The sequence below is a fragment of the Lissotriton vulgaris genome, chromosome 12, assembly GCF_964263255.1.
Source record: "Lissotriton vulgaris chromosome 12, aLisVul1.2, whole genome shotgun sequence".
In the NCBI taxonomy this organism is placed as follows: domain Eukaryota; kingdom Metazoa; phylum Chordata; class Amphibia; order Caudata; family Salamandridae; genus Lissotriton; species Lissotriton vulgaris.
In genome coordinates this window covers 701,997,753-702,016,153 of record NC_141700.1, presented here as the reverse complement: position 1 = coordinate 702,016,153, position 18,401 = coordinate 701,997,753, and positions in this window count along the sequence as shown.

Below are 18,401 nucleotides of genomic sequence, written 5' to 3'. Positions count from 1 at the left end.
CCTGGACTATATCAGGATTGGACCAATCTCTAAGCCATGTTTCTGTGACTAGGAGACAGTCCAAATCATTTTCTGAGATAAGATCGTAAATGTGAAGAGCATTCTTACACATAGAACAGGCATTGATGAGTCCCCCCTTAATGATCCTATGTAAGATTTTCTTTGGCGGCCTTTGTTAGGGTTCTAGGGTTCGTTTACAATCGAGACAACAGATAGGACCTATCCGCTTATCAACTTTTATGGCCTGATGAGAATGCCTAGGAGTGGGGTTCAACGATAGGATATAGTCTTTAGATAACTGACCTGTATTGAGAATCTGGGTGGAATGGGCAGCCCCCAGCCCGTCCTTAGCGCTGACGGGCGCAGACGGGCTGGACTTAGGCTTGACTTCGGCGCCACAACGGCGCACCCGCTGCAAGCGTCCGCTGCGCGAAGTGGTGGCCATCTTGCTTTATAGTCCTTTCTGCAGCGCTAAAGCGCTGGGACTTGTAGTTCCTCAGCAAAAATCGTGAGGGCAACTAATCAAACGTCTCCGGCCACAGCACCTAATCGTCTGTGATAGCTCGGAGGAGATCGTGCAGCTAATGCGGTATTTAGGTATTTAGGCTTTGTCGAGAATCCAAGTGTTTAAGTATTCAAGCTTTGTCAAGATTCACACATAAAATACAAAAAGCGGCGCAAATAAAAGGGGAGATTAACTAACTAAAGAGTTTAAAAATAACAGCAAGTTCTCACCCGGCTTCCGCCTCAGGTGCACAATTTAAAATTAAATGAGCAGTAAAGTAAAGTGCAGTTTCATCCGGCTTGCGCCTCAGGTGAGCATAGAGTCTCGCGACTTAAGGCACTCCCGTGCTTTACAGTCCCTTCTGCAGCGCTAAAGCGCTGGGACTTGTTTTTTCCTCAGTAAAAATCGTGAGGGCAACTAATCAAACGTTTCCGGCCACAGCACCTAATCGTCTGTGATAGCTCGGAGGAGATCGTGCAGCTAATGCGGTATTTAGGTATTCAGGCTTTGTCGTGAATCCAAGTGTTTAAGTATTCAAGCTTTGTCAAGATTCACACATAAAATACAAAATGCGGCGCAAATAAAAGGGGAGATTAACTAACTAAAGAGTTTAAAAATAACAGGAAGCTCTCACCCGGCTTCCGCCTCAGGTACACAATTTAAAATTAAATGAGCAGTGAAGTAAAGTGCAGTTTCACCCGGCTTGCGCCTCAGGTGAGCATAGAGTCAGTAGGGAAGGTGTTGGATAGAAAATTAAACTATTCCCTATCCAACAGCGCCCTCCAGCGAAAGTCGTTGTAACGACTTTCGTTGTAATTACCACATTGTAATGGTAGTGCGGGGTAATCCCCGCGTTGTAATGGCTGTTCTCTTTTTCTTGCCTTTGTCATCACAGAGTTTGTCACCATTCATAGAAGTCTGTAGAGGTGTCTTTGATGTACTACTATTACTTTTAAATCTGGCACTGGGAGTGGGCGATGTGTGATGCCGCACTTGTCTTGTAATACAGGTTTCTATGTGTTGTTTTGTTATTAGATGACATGTCCTTTACCTTATTGCATGTGTTGATGTCATTGTAATTTTGCGGGCATTCACACTTTGGATATCTTTACTCGTTGTTAATTGGCTGACTTGGTGGCAAGTAGTCAGAATGTCAAAAAACAATTTCGAAGGTGATTCCTGGTACTGCTGAATGGAGGTATTAATCTCCTTCTGTGACATACTCATGTTGTACCGGCTGTCAGAATTGCCTGTTTCTTTGTCACATTTTGTTTTGAAACAGGCCACTGACCGCTATGCTTGATACAAAGTACTTTTTGCATCAGCCTGTATTTTGTTAGTAAAACTTGATGGGTGGGAAGTAAGCCACTGCCTGTGTTATTGTACATAGATGACTGCATCTTAATGGCCAGAACAGGGCGAGGGCTCTAAAAACGTCTAGATTGGTCTGTAGCCTTCATGACAGATTTTGGGCTTCCTACCAACAAATCAGAATCTTTTGCTATGCTGTGTGGGCGGCCCCAGTGCAAGATTCCTTCCTTTAACATCTTTTGCACAGTTCTCAAGTGAGTTTCCATGTTACTTAGGGGTTTCTTTGACAATGTTGGATCATGGAAACAACTGCTGGGGGTCAGGACTGTGCGAATGGAAAAATCTATAGCTGCTCTTTTCAAATGTACTGCTAAATTAGGTCTATGCCTCTTGATGCTGCTAGTACCATCTATAAGGCAAGATCAGTTTCAGTCTCATTGCATGGCACAGGAGTCAGGGGTTTACTGATTGCTCCCCCTTCGGATCATTGAAAATGGTATTCTACGTAGACTTTTTATCTCTTCCCACATGCACCTCGCCATTAACAGTGCATGGGGAATTAGGACTTTAATACCTTGAAGATATTATCAGGACAGCCCCATCCATGTTGTGGTTGTCGGCATAGTCCAAACTAGAGGCTGTATTGAGTCAAGCAGTGATCGCTGACTGTCTTAAATTAGAACAGGCAAATAAGATTGGGTGCTTCCCACACATTAGGCATGACTTGTGTGCAACTGGATGAGATCACCTTTATGACAATCAATAGACTATTAATCAGTCCATCAAGGTTGCTCTAAAATTGATGTTAATAAGCCATCTTACTGCTACAACGCTGTCTTTTGAATCGAAGAAAAAAACTGCAGCGGCCTATCTTCCATTGTGCCCCACCCCTGGCATGGAGCCCTATCTGCTCAAAGTACAGCGTCATCAAAGGTTTATTTTAGTCAGATTCAGACTTGGCTCAGCTCATTACCAGTTATCTTATCCATCTAATGTTCATAACAGAAACTTTCAACCTGTCCCTGTAAATCAGTATCGCTCCAATCACAATTGCTCTTTTTCTTTCTTTGTGGTCTTTGCGAAGAAATTGAGGCATCGCCTTCTAAGCCCGCTTCTACGTAACCTCAATATTAGGTAGTGTAAGGAAGCCCTATTTTAGCTGCAACTGCTTCAGACTGAGATGACCTGCATTACTATACATAGAGTAATTGTCCCAGCTTTCCGACTGTGTAGAGTATTTGCAAAGTGAATGCTGTTTTAGTCGGATAAATTAATCTAAGAGGAGGGGTGGTTATCAGTTGTTGTGAAGACTCTAAAGTCCAGCTTTTACGTATTGTTTAAGCTATTGTATTATCTATTGCACTTTTAGTTTGTGTCATAATAATTGGATTATAATGCAATACTATGGTGGGAAATCTTTAAACAGTTGTAAATGTGTTAGGCTTTTATGTGATCCTGTGCTTATGATGCATTTATTTGTTTTTATACATGTAATTGTGTATTAATGTGCTTTTGTTTTTTTTTAAACCCGAATAAACCTGGATTTTGACTTTTAACTTTTTCTTTTTAACAGTTTTATAATGTTTCCACAATTTAAAAGGCCTTGGTGCATCCTTGAGACATATTTTGGCATCAGTAATAGCTCCTTGCTTTTGTCACCATTTGTCGACGTCTATAGAGGTGTCTTTGATATACTACTATTACTTTTGAATCTAGCACTGGGGGAGGGGGATGTGTGATGCCGTACATGTCTTGTAATACAAGTGATTGGGTTTCAATGAGTTGTTTTGTTATTAGATGACATTTCCTTTACCTCATTGCATGTGTTCATAATGTCATTGTAATTTGCTTGTCGTTCACACTTTCGATATCTTTGCTAGTTGTTGTTTGGCTGACTTGAAGGCAGGTATTCACAATGTGAAGGACATCTTTTGGAGGTGTTTCCTGGCACTGTCGAATGGAGGTATTAATTGCCTAATGTGACTTACTCATGTTGTACATGCTCTGAGAATGATCTGTTTCTATGTCATATTTTGGGGGATATTATCCACAACTAGCGATATTTATCGCTAAATAAGCTTAGCGATATTTTTTATCGCCGTGCATCGCCGGATTTTATCGCAGAGATAACGTGCTATGAGCAACGTTTATCTCCAAAGCGATAAAATATCTGGCGATAACGGCGAAATGCGTGATTCAGGCATTATTGCTAATAGGGTCTTAACCTGAATATCCACCTCCCATTGGATATACAGGTTAAGAAGTGGTCTGAGCAGGTGTTAGGTTTTGGCGATATTCGCGCTTAGCGCAAATTGTTTTATCGCTCCGCCTGCCTTGCTAATAGTCTATAGTGATGTTAGCGACTGCTTTCAGTCGCTAACAGGTAGGGTACACCCATTTTGCATGTCATTAGTGATAAATATCGCTGACATGCAAAGCGGGCCCCAAACCACTCGCTATCGCCTACAAGTTGTCACTAACTGCTGTTAGCGACAGCTTGCTAATAAGGCGATAAAATGATCGCCGCTTTGCAGCCAAAAACGGCCCCTAAAGCAGCGATAATCTCATATCGCCCACCTTGATAATATGTCCCTTTGTTTTTAAACCAGCCGCTGATTGCAATGCTTGGTACTGATGCAGCGGAAGCGGTGGGGGATTTTTATTATCTCATGTCCCACACCAACCACTATAAAACAAACGTAACTCTAATGATTGGCCCATAAGTCATTATTACTCAGTTAGCAATATCAAAGGTTCTCCGATGGATCGTTGGTAGAGCTAAAAGGGACCAAGTAATGAAAGTCGGAGAGCTATTCCCTCATGAGGACCTAGAATGAAGCCTTAGCTAGTCATCAATATACAACATGATCGTGTCGAAATAACTCAAAACTCATGAATAAAGACAAACACTATTCTTTATTATTATTGTTTCTCTTTGTTATTCAAATATGAATGGTCAATCACAAGTACAAATAGAATGTCAACACTTAGTTCATAGGTTACAGATTAGCTCCACAATAGGCATAACAGGTCAAATTCTCAAGATCATCAAAACAAAGGTATAGAGGAGAAAGAGTGAGAGAAAAATCATCCAAGTAATTCAATTCACTTATGAAACGGAAATACTATTGCATAGCGTGCAATTAGTCTGAAAATCTCTTTAACAAAGTCTTTAGGATTTTCAGGATATGCCAGCCAGAGTAATCAGGAATCAGCAATGCATACAGCATACCACGAATGCTGGGACAGGTCACCAATCTTATGAACGAGCTGAAGAACATTTTCCCACAGTCGGGTTTTATAGTACAACTACTTTATCTCTGATAAAAATAAATCTTTTACAATTCCCTACAAGCCCCTCTATTGATTAATTAATTAATAGTACAACTACTTTATCTCTGATAAAAATAAATCTTTTACAATTCCCTACAAGCCCCTCTATTGGGCAATAACCATAGGAAGACGATCTCCTGGCAATTAATTTACAAATATTCTCTAAACATCCTTTGTCTAATAATTGTATAACTTCCTAGAGAGGAAGAGGAAGAAGTATGGTTACATTGGATACAAATATTGAAACAGTTTCATTCAAGTCTACTACATCCCTCGTTTAGACAGGTTAGAACCTATCAAGTTTATTCAGAAACAAACTAATATCGACATTCTAAGGAAGCGTTTGAAACATTACAAGGACAGGAGCACGAAATCACATCCCCTAGCATTTCTAAGGCCTACATTATTCTAGCAAAAGAGAAGTATTCCTAAAATTAAAATAAACTTTCACAAAGAATAAACATTTTCTCATGATTGAAGCTTGCTTCTGCAGTTTCAGGAAACAAAAAACATTCAATTAGACAGACTAGAGAATTTTCATTTGATCATTAAGTTCAGCAATCATCCTTATTATTTAAATAATACTTCTTGATTTTTTTTTAACACAATCTATTTCATGGTATAATTCTTGCAACTAGGAAAATCATCTATCAGGACTGTCTGCACGGTCAATAAAGACAGCACATTTATGTTGTACATTTTATTGCCGTTTGTTTAGTATTTATATTTTCAAACATTAGTATTTCATTTAACCCTTTGACCGCGGTGCAAATTTCGCCATGGTCAAGGGGTATTAATGAGTGGGCGTGTTTCAGACGGCCTCCGCATACGCCCCCTCCGACGCACCCAACAGGTTAAAGCATACAAACGGGTGGATATCATTGAGCAGATTGTATTGGCAAAAATTATCCTCCATCAATTCAAAGTACTCTATGCATCAGGCTGTATTGTGACTTAAACTTGATGTTTCTGTGTCGTGGTCACAGTTAGAGCAGTCAGCTATCCACTGTGCTTGATTCCAAGGCTTTATTACAGCTGGCTGATTGGCAGCATTTCTATTGCTAATAGGCTTGCATTTGGTCACACTCTGTATTTTGGTTCTGGTGTCTGTAGTATTTCCTATTTATGAAATACATTTCTCCCATTTTTAAGCATTTTTCTTGTAGGGGATTATCATCAGTTTGACTTGGTTTGAATTAACCCTTGTTTAATGTCTTGTCTGTGGTCAAATTTGATGTGTCTTCTTTTTGAGTTATAATTACTGTAGTAGCGGCTGCTATGGGGCAGCAGGGGTGGAGCAGAGTTAAAAACATAAGGAAAAAAAAAACAACTTACCTGCCATGCACTGGTTCTCCCCTGCCCTCTTCTTCTGTCAATTCAGGAAGCACCCAGGCTTCCAGGCTCCCCTAGCCAATCACAACACTGCGAAAGCAGCCTTGTGATTGGTCTTAGCACAGTGGTTTGCTGCTCACATGGGGATATGAGAGCCTGGCTGTGCAACACAGCCTGGTGGCAAACATGTCAAGTGTGCATGATGGTTTAGCCGGCCCAAGGCGGCAATTCAAACCTTCATGCGCGCTTAGAGAGTTCCCACCACTCCTCCCCCTGCTCTGTGGGCAGTCCAGCTGGCCACGCCCCTTAGGAGGAGTACTGAAAAATAAAATGATAATAGCATGCTGTTAATATTTATTTTTTTTTCCTCTGGTGCGATGCTCCTCTGTCTTAGCGGAGGATCCACCTCTGAATTCCTGTCTAGGTTTTGCCAAAGGGGCTCAAGCTTTAAAGCTTGAGTTCGAGTTTGTATGTCTTACTGTGTTTGATCAGTGTCTGGCATTTGTGTTGCAGTTCCCATCTGTGGCTGAGCTAAATTCACAGTCGTTATTGTTTTAATATGCGTGCCTTTCACTGATCTATTATTATCTTATGTTTTTGGGGTTTCAGCATTTATTTATCTGCTGTATCTTTGTCGCAACTAAGCACTGCTGTACTGCAATAATAATAATAATAATAATAGGGACATTTATAAAGCGCTGAGTTACGCGCACCGGCGTGTCCACGCGCTAAAAAGTGGGAGAGGCGGCAAACAGGGAACACAACTGCCAAACAGGCAGTTATTTAGCATAGAGGTGGGTTTTTGATTTCGCTCGAAACCTTGCTTCTTCAGGTTCCAGGCGCAAATCCACTGGAAGTTTATTCCAGTAGTTTGCCGCTAGACACCTAAAGGATCTGCCTCCCATGCGCACTTTCTTCACCCTAGGGATCCTAAGAAGACCTCCACCAGCGGATCTGAGCGCTCGAGCAGGTTCGTAGACTTCAATCAGTCTCCTCAATGGTCGAGGTGCCCTGCCATTCAGGATCCGGTGACAAGTGCAGAGGGCTTTATATTCGACTCTGCACCTCACAGGGAGCCAGTGTAACTTCTGTAGGGCCACCTTCGAAGGCGCCCTTTTGGGCAGCCTGAGGATCAGACGGGCTGCCGCATTTTGCAGCACTTGAAGGCGGGCCATGCTTTTCTCAGGTGCCCCCAGGTACAGCAGGTTCCCGTAATCCATCCTGGCGGTCACCAAAGCATGTACCAGGGTTTGACGAGCTTCCATCGACAGAAGGTCCAAGACTTTCCTCAATCTTTTCAGTACCCCAAAGCACACTCCGACCACCCGGTTGATCTGGGGCCCGAAAGTGAGACCCGCATCAAACCATACCCCTAGGTTTTTTGCCTCCTGGCAGGGGGTGGGAGTTGGTCCTAAACAGGATGGCCACCATGCCGACGACCAAGCAGACTGGGCTCGCCCTACCACCAACACCTCTGTCTTGTTGCCATTAAGTTTCAAACAATTGATGGCCATCCAATCGGCAAGTTCTTTCATGCACGACCGGAAGCCATCTGCAGCAAGACAGGGCGCGTGCGACAGGGAGATGACCAGTTGCGTATCATCGGCATACGATACCAATTGGAGGCCATGGCTCTCCACAATGGAGGCTACAGGCGCTACATACATATTAAAAAGGGTCGGGCTCAGGGACGAGCCCTGAGGCACGCCTTGGCCCAAAAGTACCCCCTTAGAATAGCAGTTGCCTTGCCTCACTTGAAAGCTTCTCCCCGTAAGGAAGGCCTGGATCCACCTCAGGGCAGTGTTAGCGATGCCACCTCTGTTCAGACACTGTAGCAAGGTGGTATGTGCTACAGTGTCGAACGCCGCGCTGAGGTCTAGCAGGATCAGGGCCATAGTTTGCGATACATCTACGCCCTGTCTCAGATGTTCTGTTGCCATAAGAAGGGCGGACTCAGTAGAGTGGCGCGGGATAAAGCCAAACTGCGTGGCGTGGAGCAATCCCGCCTCCTCCACATGTTTCATAATTTGGGTGTTTACCACCTTCTCCGCCACTTTGGACAGAAAAGGCAGGAGTGAGATGGGCCTCAGATTTTCTAACACCTCAAAGCCAATGTGGGAGTTCTTACGGAGAGGGAGTGCCACTGCCTGTTTCCACCCCTCAGGTAACATGCCTGACTTGAAGGAGGTATCCAGGACGTGCCTTATGTAGGACTCCAGTACTTCCAGGCTGTCCCCCAAACGTTTAGGGGACACCGGGTCCAAAGGGGAGCCCGATTTAACAGAGAGGCATACCCTGACTAGCTCTTCAGGAGGGGGGGTACTAAAGTTTGTGAGAGACCCCGCAGTCTCCGTGCCCTCCGATGTTACCTCAAACTCAGCCCCTGTAGGGGGAGGGTTAGGAAAGGTCGAGTAAATGTTCTCAACTTTAGTGGAGAAGTGTTCGGCGATACGATCGCATGTTTCCGTCGAACAACTCTCCGGGTCTGCAGATGAGTCTATAGTGGTCAAAGACTTATAGATGCCGAAGAGTTCTTTGGCCGAATTTTTTGCCCCTAAAATTTGTCCTGCATAAAAGGCTGCCTTTGACTTTTTAATCAGCCTATGATGAAGCCGCCTTTTTTCTAAAAACAGTTCCCTAGCCTGAGTATCGTATGACACCCTCCAAGCTCTTTCGGCTCGCTTACATTCCGCCTTTGTTCGCCTCAGCTCTCCACTGAACCATGGGGCTGATCTTTCCTTGCGGCCGCATGTGGATGTACGGCAGAGTGGGGCGGTCTGGTCAAGCGCTTCTGTAATGCGCTTGTTAAGGTTAGAAACCGCCGTTTCTATATCCTCGCCTCCAGGCTGGCCGTCCCTAATCAGAGCTTGATTAAAATCCTCCAAGGAGAATTTAGCCCACTTCCTCCTTAAATAGTTCAGGGGTACCTGACTAGATTTAGTGGCTTTAGGGCTGTTTATAGAGAAAACCACCAAAAAGTGGTCTGTCCAGGGGACCGGTTCAATTGTGGACACCTCGACCCCTCCCCAGTTAGCAAAAACTGGGTCCAAGAGATGCCCCTGCCGGTGCGTGGGGCTTGAGAGCTTGAGTTCAAGCTGAAGGGCTTGAATATCCCGGCAGAATTCCTCCACTCCTTTGTCCTCTGGGCAATTTAAGTGCAGATTGAGATCACCCAATAGGAGGAATGTGTCCCTACGCAGCGTTGCCTCTGTTAAACTTTCTAACAGACTCTCCCTGAACTTGGTACAAGGCCCTGGGGGTCTATAAACAAGAAAGTCTTTGATCGTCCTACCCCCGTTGACTTGTATAGTGAATGCTCGCGCCTCACTCTCAGTGACCAACGTGCACTCCAGCAAACATCCCAGAGTTTTCCTAAAAATAATCGCAATCCCCCCTCCCATCCCCACTGGCCTATCCTGCCTAACCATGGAGTAACTCTCAGGCATAGCCTCGATGATATCCGAGTCAGAGAACTGGTCTAACCATGTCTCCGTGAGGAACAATAGGTCGAACTTTCTCTCCGCAAGCAGCTCGAATATGTCGAGTCTGTGCTTGCGCAGTGAGCTCACGTTAAGGAGACCACAGGTAAGTGCAGCTTGCTCCCCAGCGTCTTGCAGCACGGTGGTAAAACGGAAGCCGCAGTGAGCACATTCCGCATCCTCACTAGACATGCCATGCCTGCATGATTGTATGGTGCCCGGACATAATCTGAGGAGCCGCTCCCTGTCCCAGTGGATCTTAACAACCGGAACAGAGGTTTTCGCCCTAGCCCGCAATCGGCCGCGGACGGGCGCAGACGGGCTCGACTTTGGCGACACTTCGGCGCGCCTTCGTCGCGCCCGCTGCGCTCGTCCGCTGCGCTTCCGGAAAGACATCCTCCTTTTGTAGCCCTCCGCCCATGTGCCTCGCAGCCACTAGACCGCTAACCGGTCTCTCGCAAGCGGAAGCGGAAGTGACAGTCTCTCACCACCACGCCCTCTGCTTAACGGTGCTAGCCACCCTGTCGGACCGAGGCGTGGAGGAAGGAAGACAAGACAGCCACCCCGAATACATCCGGTAATTCAGGGGAACAAAGGGGGGAGTGGGAAGCCTCAGCCTGCTAAGGACTTGGCCCCACCAGAATCACCGTTAAAATACAGCCACAAATGAAATTATTTAAAATAACTATGCAGCACAGTCCGGATTAAAAACACAGCGTTACCAATAAAATGTATGCGCGCAAAGCAGCTGTGAGCCCTGCCACTGCTCACTCCTCACTCACAGCTGTGAGCCCTGCCACTGCTCACTCCTCACTCACAGCTGTGAGCCCTGCCACTGCTCACTCCTCACTCACAGCTGTGAGCCCTGCCACTGCTCACTCACTGCAAATAATTTGCTGGTTGTTTAGTGTCTCATGCGTTATTGTTATGTTGTTTGCAGGTTGTTCAGTGTCTCATGCGTTATTGTTATGTCCTGTGGTTGCATAACATTTGACATTTCAATGGTCCTTGGTAAAGTACTGCTGTACTGAAGTTGCGTGGGCCAAGGATTTCAGTTTTTTTTACTTCTAGTGCCAACTGATTTTGAGGAGAAGACCTGACGTTTTTTTTATTTATTTTGGTAATTAGCTCCTGCAATACCTCAGGTAGATGGCTTAGTTTATTGTAAATGTATTTATATAGTACTTCCTACCCTCGACGAGGCATCTCCAGGACCCAAACAGGATTAGTGGTGGATTAATGTAGCGAAATATGAGTTTATTTGAGAGGTGGGCATGCGAGTCTGTTAGTTGGATTAACTAGGTTAATGGAGGGATAGAAGAGGGAAGAGTCTAGAAAGTGTTATTTTGGAGATGATGTGTGGGAGGAGTAAAAGGAAATATGGAGGAGGGAAGAGTCTCTAGAAATGGATCAGGAAAATCATAGTAGTAAACATTTAGAAAAGGGTTGTTTGGGAGATCATAGTACTAAAACAAGGTTTAGGGTGGTCTGAAGAGAGAAGAGGAGGGAAAGTCTAGAAAGGGGTATTTTAAAGATCACGGTAGTAGAATGAGGTTTGGAATGAGTCAGAGAGTGGAGGTAGAGGATATATTGAGAGAGGTGTAGGGTGAAAAATTTGGTAGTGCATTGAAGAGAGTAATTTCTTTTTACAGTAAGAGTAAAGTAATATATATATAGATACATAAGTACATAGAGAGGGTATATATGTATAAGGAAGATAATAGATCAAGATTTGAGTTGTTTTTATTAAACTCAGACTCCACGGATTTCCGCAAGTGGCAGAGTGCAGTGCGAACTGCCGTTGACCCTGATCTACCTGCCGCTCGGGTAGAAATTCTACCAGAGCGGCAGCTCACGCTCGCCAACTTACCATTCGCGAGCGTGAGCAGGGACAAAACTCTGCTGCACTATGTGAAGAGAAGTTTTCTGCACTACGCACTCTCCGCGGAGTTCAGAAAACTCCACAAACTCCGCAAACGGAGAGAAGTTCACCGCCCAGGCCTGGTCCTAGTAGGAGATCTATTGATGTGAGTGGCCACATCCAAGCATGTTAGCCACTTGTTATTTCGTGTGAGGGGTAGGAGGGACAGCTTTAGGGTGGTGAGACCGGTGCAGCCACACCTTGCGCTGACTTTGGTGGGGGACTCTGTGTTTAAAAATACCTTTTGATTTAAAAGTACTTGAACTTTCCTGTGCCTCCAGTAGTTTTCAGGCAACAATAAAAATATCAAGATAGCTCTGGTGATTAATGTTTCTTCTGGTGAGAGATCGGAATGTTGTTCTAGTGGCAGTTTGGCTCTTGGTAAAGCAGCATGGAGGGTTAATGTGCCTGTTGTAAAGAACATGTACCGTGCCGATCACAAAACTGAGTGTGAGTGAACTATGAGTTGCGCTGTAAACAAATGTAATGTAAGTCACAGAGATGCTGTGGAAAGATGATGTGCCTGTTGGAGAGTAGTAGTGCGGGAAATCATGGAGAAGGAAGTCATGGGGGGGCTCCGAAAAAGACAGTTGCACCCAGCGTAACCAGCGCTAAAACTGTCTTTGAGTGGGAGCGCTGGAGAGACTTGAGAAATGGTGTCCTTGGGGGGCTGAATCATATCTTTATGGACTTGATCTCTAGGTGAACACTTTAGGTGTACCAAGAGACCAGACTATTTTATCCTGTTGGCCTGTCTGGAGGCCGAGTTTGTCTAGGGCTGCCTTCAATTAGCTTTTTTTCTGCCTTTTGCAGTAGGATGGTTTTTGTTCATTGTGGGGCAGCACCCAGTGTGTGGCACATGTTGTTCTTGATTTAGTCCTAAGGATCTGAGTCCTTCCCTCAGGTTGGGTGATTCAGGAATCTCTTTCCTGCTGGCATTTTGTTGTCAAAATGGCTTCAATGAATCGAAGGAACGAGCTGATATCCTGTAAAAAAGTTAAACATATTTGGAATAACTATGCATGTAACATAAAACATATATTTGTAAATCGCACATTTCCCCTGTAGTGCATTTTGTTGCTAAATTACAGATAGTCATTGCGACTAAATTCACTGGTATGAGTTTATCAACTTGTAAGGATGAAAGGTATGTCGGGCTGTATTGAGACTATCAAATAAAGATGGTGATGATCTTTATGAAAGGACTTTGGAGTTGGGGAAAGAGCTATAATGTGGCTGGGCCCTTCCAGGCCCCACCTCGAACGCTGTATAAGGTCTGTGATGTCGACCGTTGCGTTGTTGGTAGCTTCTCTATGCGTGTATAAATGAATAGTCTGGCACAGGTGTGCTGGTTATTGTCTTGCAGGAATCCCCTGCAGAGGTTCGTCAGACTTTTCACTCCAGACCACAGAATCACAGGATGCAACCAAGGCCGGAATGGCAGTACTGAGCATCAGCCATTTCCCCGGGAGGGTGGAAGGGGGTGGGATGACAATGTGGACCAGCAGATTTGAAAGGCCAGAAAAGTTCTTTGTGTATCCAGCAGCTTTCCCGCAACAATAAAAGTGTCAAGATAACTTTGGTGATCAATGTACTTGCTGGGGATAGATTAGAGTTTTATCAAGTGGCAGTTTTGACTCATTTATGTTAACATAGAGGATTAATATGCCTGCTGCAAAGTACGCATAGCATGAATATGAAAGACCACTATTTTAATGTGCATAGCTCATTGAGTTACTGCTTTTGTCACAGAGATGTGTGTGTTACTGTGCAGTTCATAAGTAACAATATAAACTAGCCAGGGCTCAAGTTCTAAAAAAAGAAGTGGGGGGACTCTCCAAGTTAGGTGGTGTCACAGGAAGTGACATCACGGCAGGAAGTGACATCACGGCAGGAAGTGAAATCACGGTAGGAAGTGACATCACATGTGCAGCAGATCTATCATTTGCATGTATCGCAAGATTTAACAATTGAAGCTGCTCAGTACTTAGGCCTGTGACTTAAGGTCCCTGTATGGAGGAATTTAGAGCCCAAATGTGGATGAAGTTTGGCGTACAACTACATTAGTCGAGCCATCAAGTGCTGTAAGCGAGGCATACTAAAACATGGCATGCCAAGTTTTCAGGATGCTTATGTGTAAGGCTCTCCATTTTCACAGATTTTTTACAGATAAATACAGACAGAAAATGTGTTTTCTGTTTGCATTTAATTTTTAAAAATAGATAAATACAGAAAATTGTCCCACTTTTAAGTGACTCTCCATGCTGTCTTTCATGAATTATAGGCCAGCAGCTGGACAGCATGGAAAATTGCAACACCTTGTATTATTTCTTTTCAGTTCTTCTTTCTCGCCTCTCTACATTTCCCTCCTCGCTGCATTTCACTTGCCGCGTTATTTCTAGTCTCACTGGCAGATTTACAACTCTCTTGCACCAATTTTGCGTCACTTTTCCCATGTTAAAAGGGATGCAAAAGTGGAGCAAGGGGCTTATAAATCTGCACCACAGTTTTTTATTCCTCGCTCCATAAATCTCTTGACTACACCTACCTCCTCGATGAATTTACCTCCTCTTTTTATTTCCCTCGTCGTTGTATTTCTTCCCCCACCCCCGCTCCTGCCACAGATTCCTTGCTTTCTATTCTTCAGCTCCCACTGTGGTGGCTCTACCCAGGCTCACGCCCTCTACTTCAGGCCCAGGGTCGGATTGGGATCACAATTCGGCCCGGGCACTCCCAAAAAAAGTGGCCCACTTTCCCGGAACGTCCCTTTCATGGATCACCATCTGGTTAGTCTCTTAAGACTAATTTTTTGAGAAATGTTTGGTAAATTAAATAATTTAATGCTTCTAGAACCATTGAGCTTGGCATAACTAGAAGCTCTACATGCTGGCGAGGAGAAATAAAATAGCCTAGGTCCACAACACTTGATCTGGCTAGGGTTGCCACCTGGATGGTACCAAACAGACGAAAATCACCCAAAGCCGGTATTTTTTCATCTTACAGGTATGTACTTAAAGTAGTAAATGTAAGGCGAAAGCACTTTAAAATGTGTTCTAAAGATGGCTTAATACTCTGTGACTGATAGTTAAACTAAAAAAGAAAAGCTGAAAACATATGTTACAATGGAATAGGGACTTTTTTCATATAAAGAGTTCTCTTTAATTATCATTGTCCAGCCTTTGCAGAATCTGTTTGTTTCTTGTTTTTTGTAGTTTTATATAGTGTGAACTTGGCTTGAAATCATTAAAGCAATTTACATGATCACCAGTTACATCATACAAGATTATGCTAATACATTATACAAGATTAAATTCATTTTTAGGGTCGAGCCTGTGAGAGAATGCCCTAGCTATTGTTCACAAAAAGGACTTGTAGCTCGGGCATTGCTTACTATTTGAATGTTTGATGCCACTCTTCTTTACAGGCTCCCTAATTGGCCAAACCAGGCCAAACATTATTTCTGGTCATTTCAGTGAAGTAGGAACAAAGGTACGGATTGATTCAAGTTAATCTTTGCCCATCTGCTGCTCACGACTGATTGAGATACTATTGCTCTCCCCCTCCAACTTCCCCTGCATGCATCTCCCTCCAAATCGTTTGCACTTTTTTTCTTGCTTTTTCAATTTTCAACATGGTACAAGGCAAAGAGAGTTTTTTTTTTAAGTTTCAGTTGCGGCCCTGGGCTAGAAAATATACGAAAACTCTGTAATAGTGTTATTCTCAAACAGTGGAAAGAAGTCCACTGACATCTTTCTCTCATGTTTCCCCAGTGGTATAAGCGCTATAAGTGAGTACTGCTGGGGCACTCATGTTACTGGTGTAGCAATATCCCTGGACTGCTCAAGGCTGCAGAGAACAGAATCTGAAAATGTGCTGGGAGAAGCCCCCTTCTGTGCCCCAATGTCTTCTTTATAAATGCAAAGGGCTGATGTGTTATGTATTTGTTTCTGATGTTATCCATTCCTGAACGTTCTTTAAACCCGCAATCCTAAAAAAATAATCATTTTTAAAAACCCTGTACCCCACTTTTCAAGAAGTAAAAATTGCACAGACTTTTCACAAGCAACTCTCACAAAATCAGGAATACCCCTCCTTTGTTTGCATCAAATATCTTCTAAAAACACAGGGAAGCCCTTTCTGGGCTGCATAACACCCTTTCTGTTTGACAGCAGAGAAGTCTCTTATAATTACATTTAGGAAGCTTGTTTTACAGGAGCTCATGATTTACAGGTGATGCTCTGTTCATGATATAATACTCTATTCAGATTTACTCTATTACCTATAATCAGAGGCCCATCTGGTTTCCCCACATGTGTGCACTTGCTTTGTGTTTCGCTGACATTTTCCTGTACTGCATTGTTGATTTAACTTGTTAATGTTCGTTTACAGCACTGACACTGTTCCACTCAGTGCTTTCTGTACTTTTATAAACACACATTTTGTGCGGTGCTATATCCAGTCTTTAAGCCACGCACCCCGCCCAACAAGGCCTAAAAAACACTGGGGCTGAGGCTACAACACCTGGCTGCTAGGAAGGCTGCTTCTCTTACCCCCTCCCAGCACACAATAGCCTGAGGTGAGAATGGCACAAAGGCCACAAGTCAACCCCACCCCACCCCACGCGTATTCACACCCTCCTTTATTGCCCCCATAACCTGAAGACCAAGGCCCAGCAGGGGATGACTCTGCTTCTTGCCAGGCAGGGCCCACGAGGCAGGGGGCAGAGGCAAGAATTCCCCAAAGGCCAGAGCAACACCGGGTCCCCAGCCTCAAAAACAGCAGGTCAGGAGAGAACCGTGATGCTGGCACCTTATTAGAGTGACGTGGCCTGGCGGGGATTAGGGAAGACTGTAAAAGTCTCTTGGGCCAGTTTGCAGAGGCCCAAAAAAACGGCCCCCAGGTGCCACTGGGCCCATCAGCCAATGACCGAGTGCCCTCCTTCCCAATCCGACCCTGTTCAGGCCTAAATGTCTTCACATGAAATCCGAATACTTTCAAAGGTTTTATTGTTGTGCCGAGGGTCTGCAGCGCAAACAGAAAGCGCCCTTTTTAGGTTTCGCCTGGCGAACAGCTGCTCAGCAGCGTTTTGCGCAGGCGAAATCCTATGTTAGAACAGTATGTGCCTTAGTTCCGTCTCTCTCTTCCATTGGCTAGCTCCATAAATGGAGGCTAGCCATTGGAAGAGAGATCTGTCCGTCATTCACCGAGGCGATTCGTGGGCGTTCCGTAGAATTTTTCCCTTTTGCCTAAGTCATGCGGCGGTGGGCGTGTTTTTTTTTTTGGGGGGGAGCTTTTTTTTGTCATTCCTCCAGGCCGACCGCCGCCGGAAGAAGTCCAGGTGAGTGCTTAGTTTTATTTTTTTCTTTCCTTCTGCCTTTTGATAGCCCTTTCCCGCCCCCCCTCCCTCTGTTCGTGAGCCCGTTCCTGCCCCCCCCGCTGTACGTGAGCCCGTTCCCGCCACCTGCCCCCCTCCCGCTGTCCGTTTGCCTGTTCGACTCCGTGGCACCGTCTCTTGATAAACTATGCCTTTTGATTGCCCTTTTCCGCCGTCCCTCCCGCTGTCCGTGACCCCGTTCCCGCCCCCCTCCCGCTGTCCGTTTGCCTGTTCCCGCCCCCCCTCCCTCTGTAGGTTTGCCCGTTTGACTCTGTGGCACCGTCTCTCGATTAAACTCCCTCAATCACAAGCATGCTCTCACACGCTCAATGACTCACTGCTTTACCCCACACACTCAAATTCACGAGCATATTTTCACTCTCTGACTTGCTAGTTTACCCCACATGCCCACACAATGCATGCTACCAGCTCTGTGCACACAAAGGTGCAAAGAAGTCTTGTGGTGGTGGTAAGGAGGAGGCTGGGTCCGGTGTGTTTTTTGTTGTTGTTGTTGTCAGTTGTGTGTTTTGCCTCTTGATGTTCTTAGTGGTAAGCATGCCTGTTTAGTGTTCTGCTGGGCAAAAATGTGTGCATGGGGTCACTGATGGTGTTGAACGGTAATGGCCGGCGTATGCTCAGTCGGCTTCACAGTGGCCCATGGATATCGCTCTCTGACCGGCCCTGACAGACTTGGGCTCAGTGCCACACAGCTTTGTCTGCTGAACTGCAAATAAGGCCGGGCTAATGTTTAACGAGCTCAGTGGCACCGCCTGGTATCCCCACAGTCCACCCTAGTAGACTCGAAACAGTGTTTTGTTCACGGTTTTTGAAGTAGGGGATTTTTTTTGGGGGGGGCTGCTTTGTCGGAGCTGGCCAAACTCTCCCCGCCTGTGAACACCCTTTCACCAACTCCCAGCACAATTATACCGCAAATTTTAGAGATCCGGGCCTCCAGATCCTTTCAGGTGAACTCCACGCTCCTTAAACTCATTCATTTAGAAGCAGGCATTTTGAAGGATTACACATTTAATTTGAGTACATGGTTTGATAGGCCGATGCACATGAATGCTTCACGGAGGTATTCTGTTTCTACATTCAGTAATTAAAAAGCCTTGCTTGTGGGGGGCGGAGGGGAGGATATTAAGA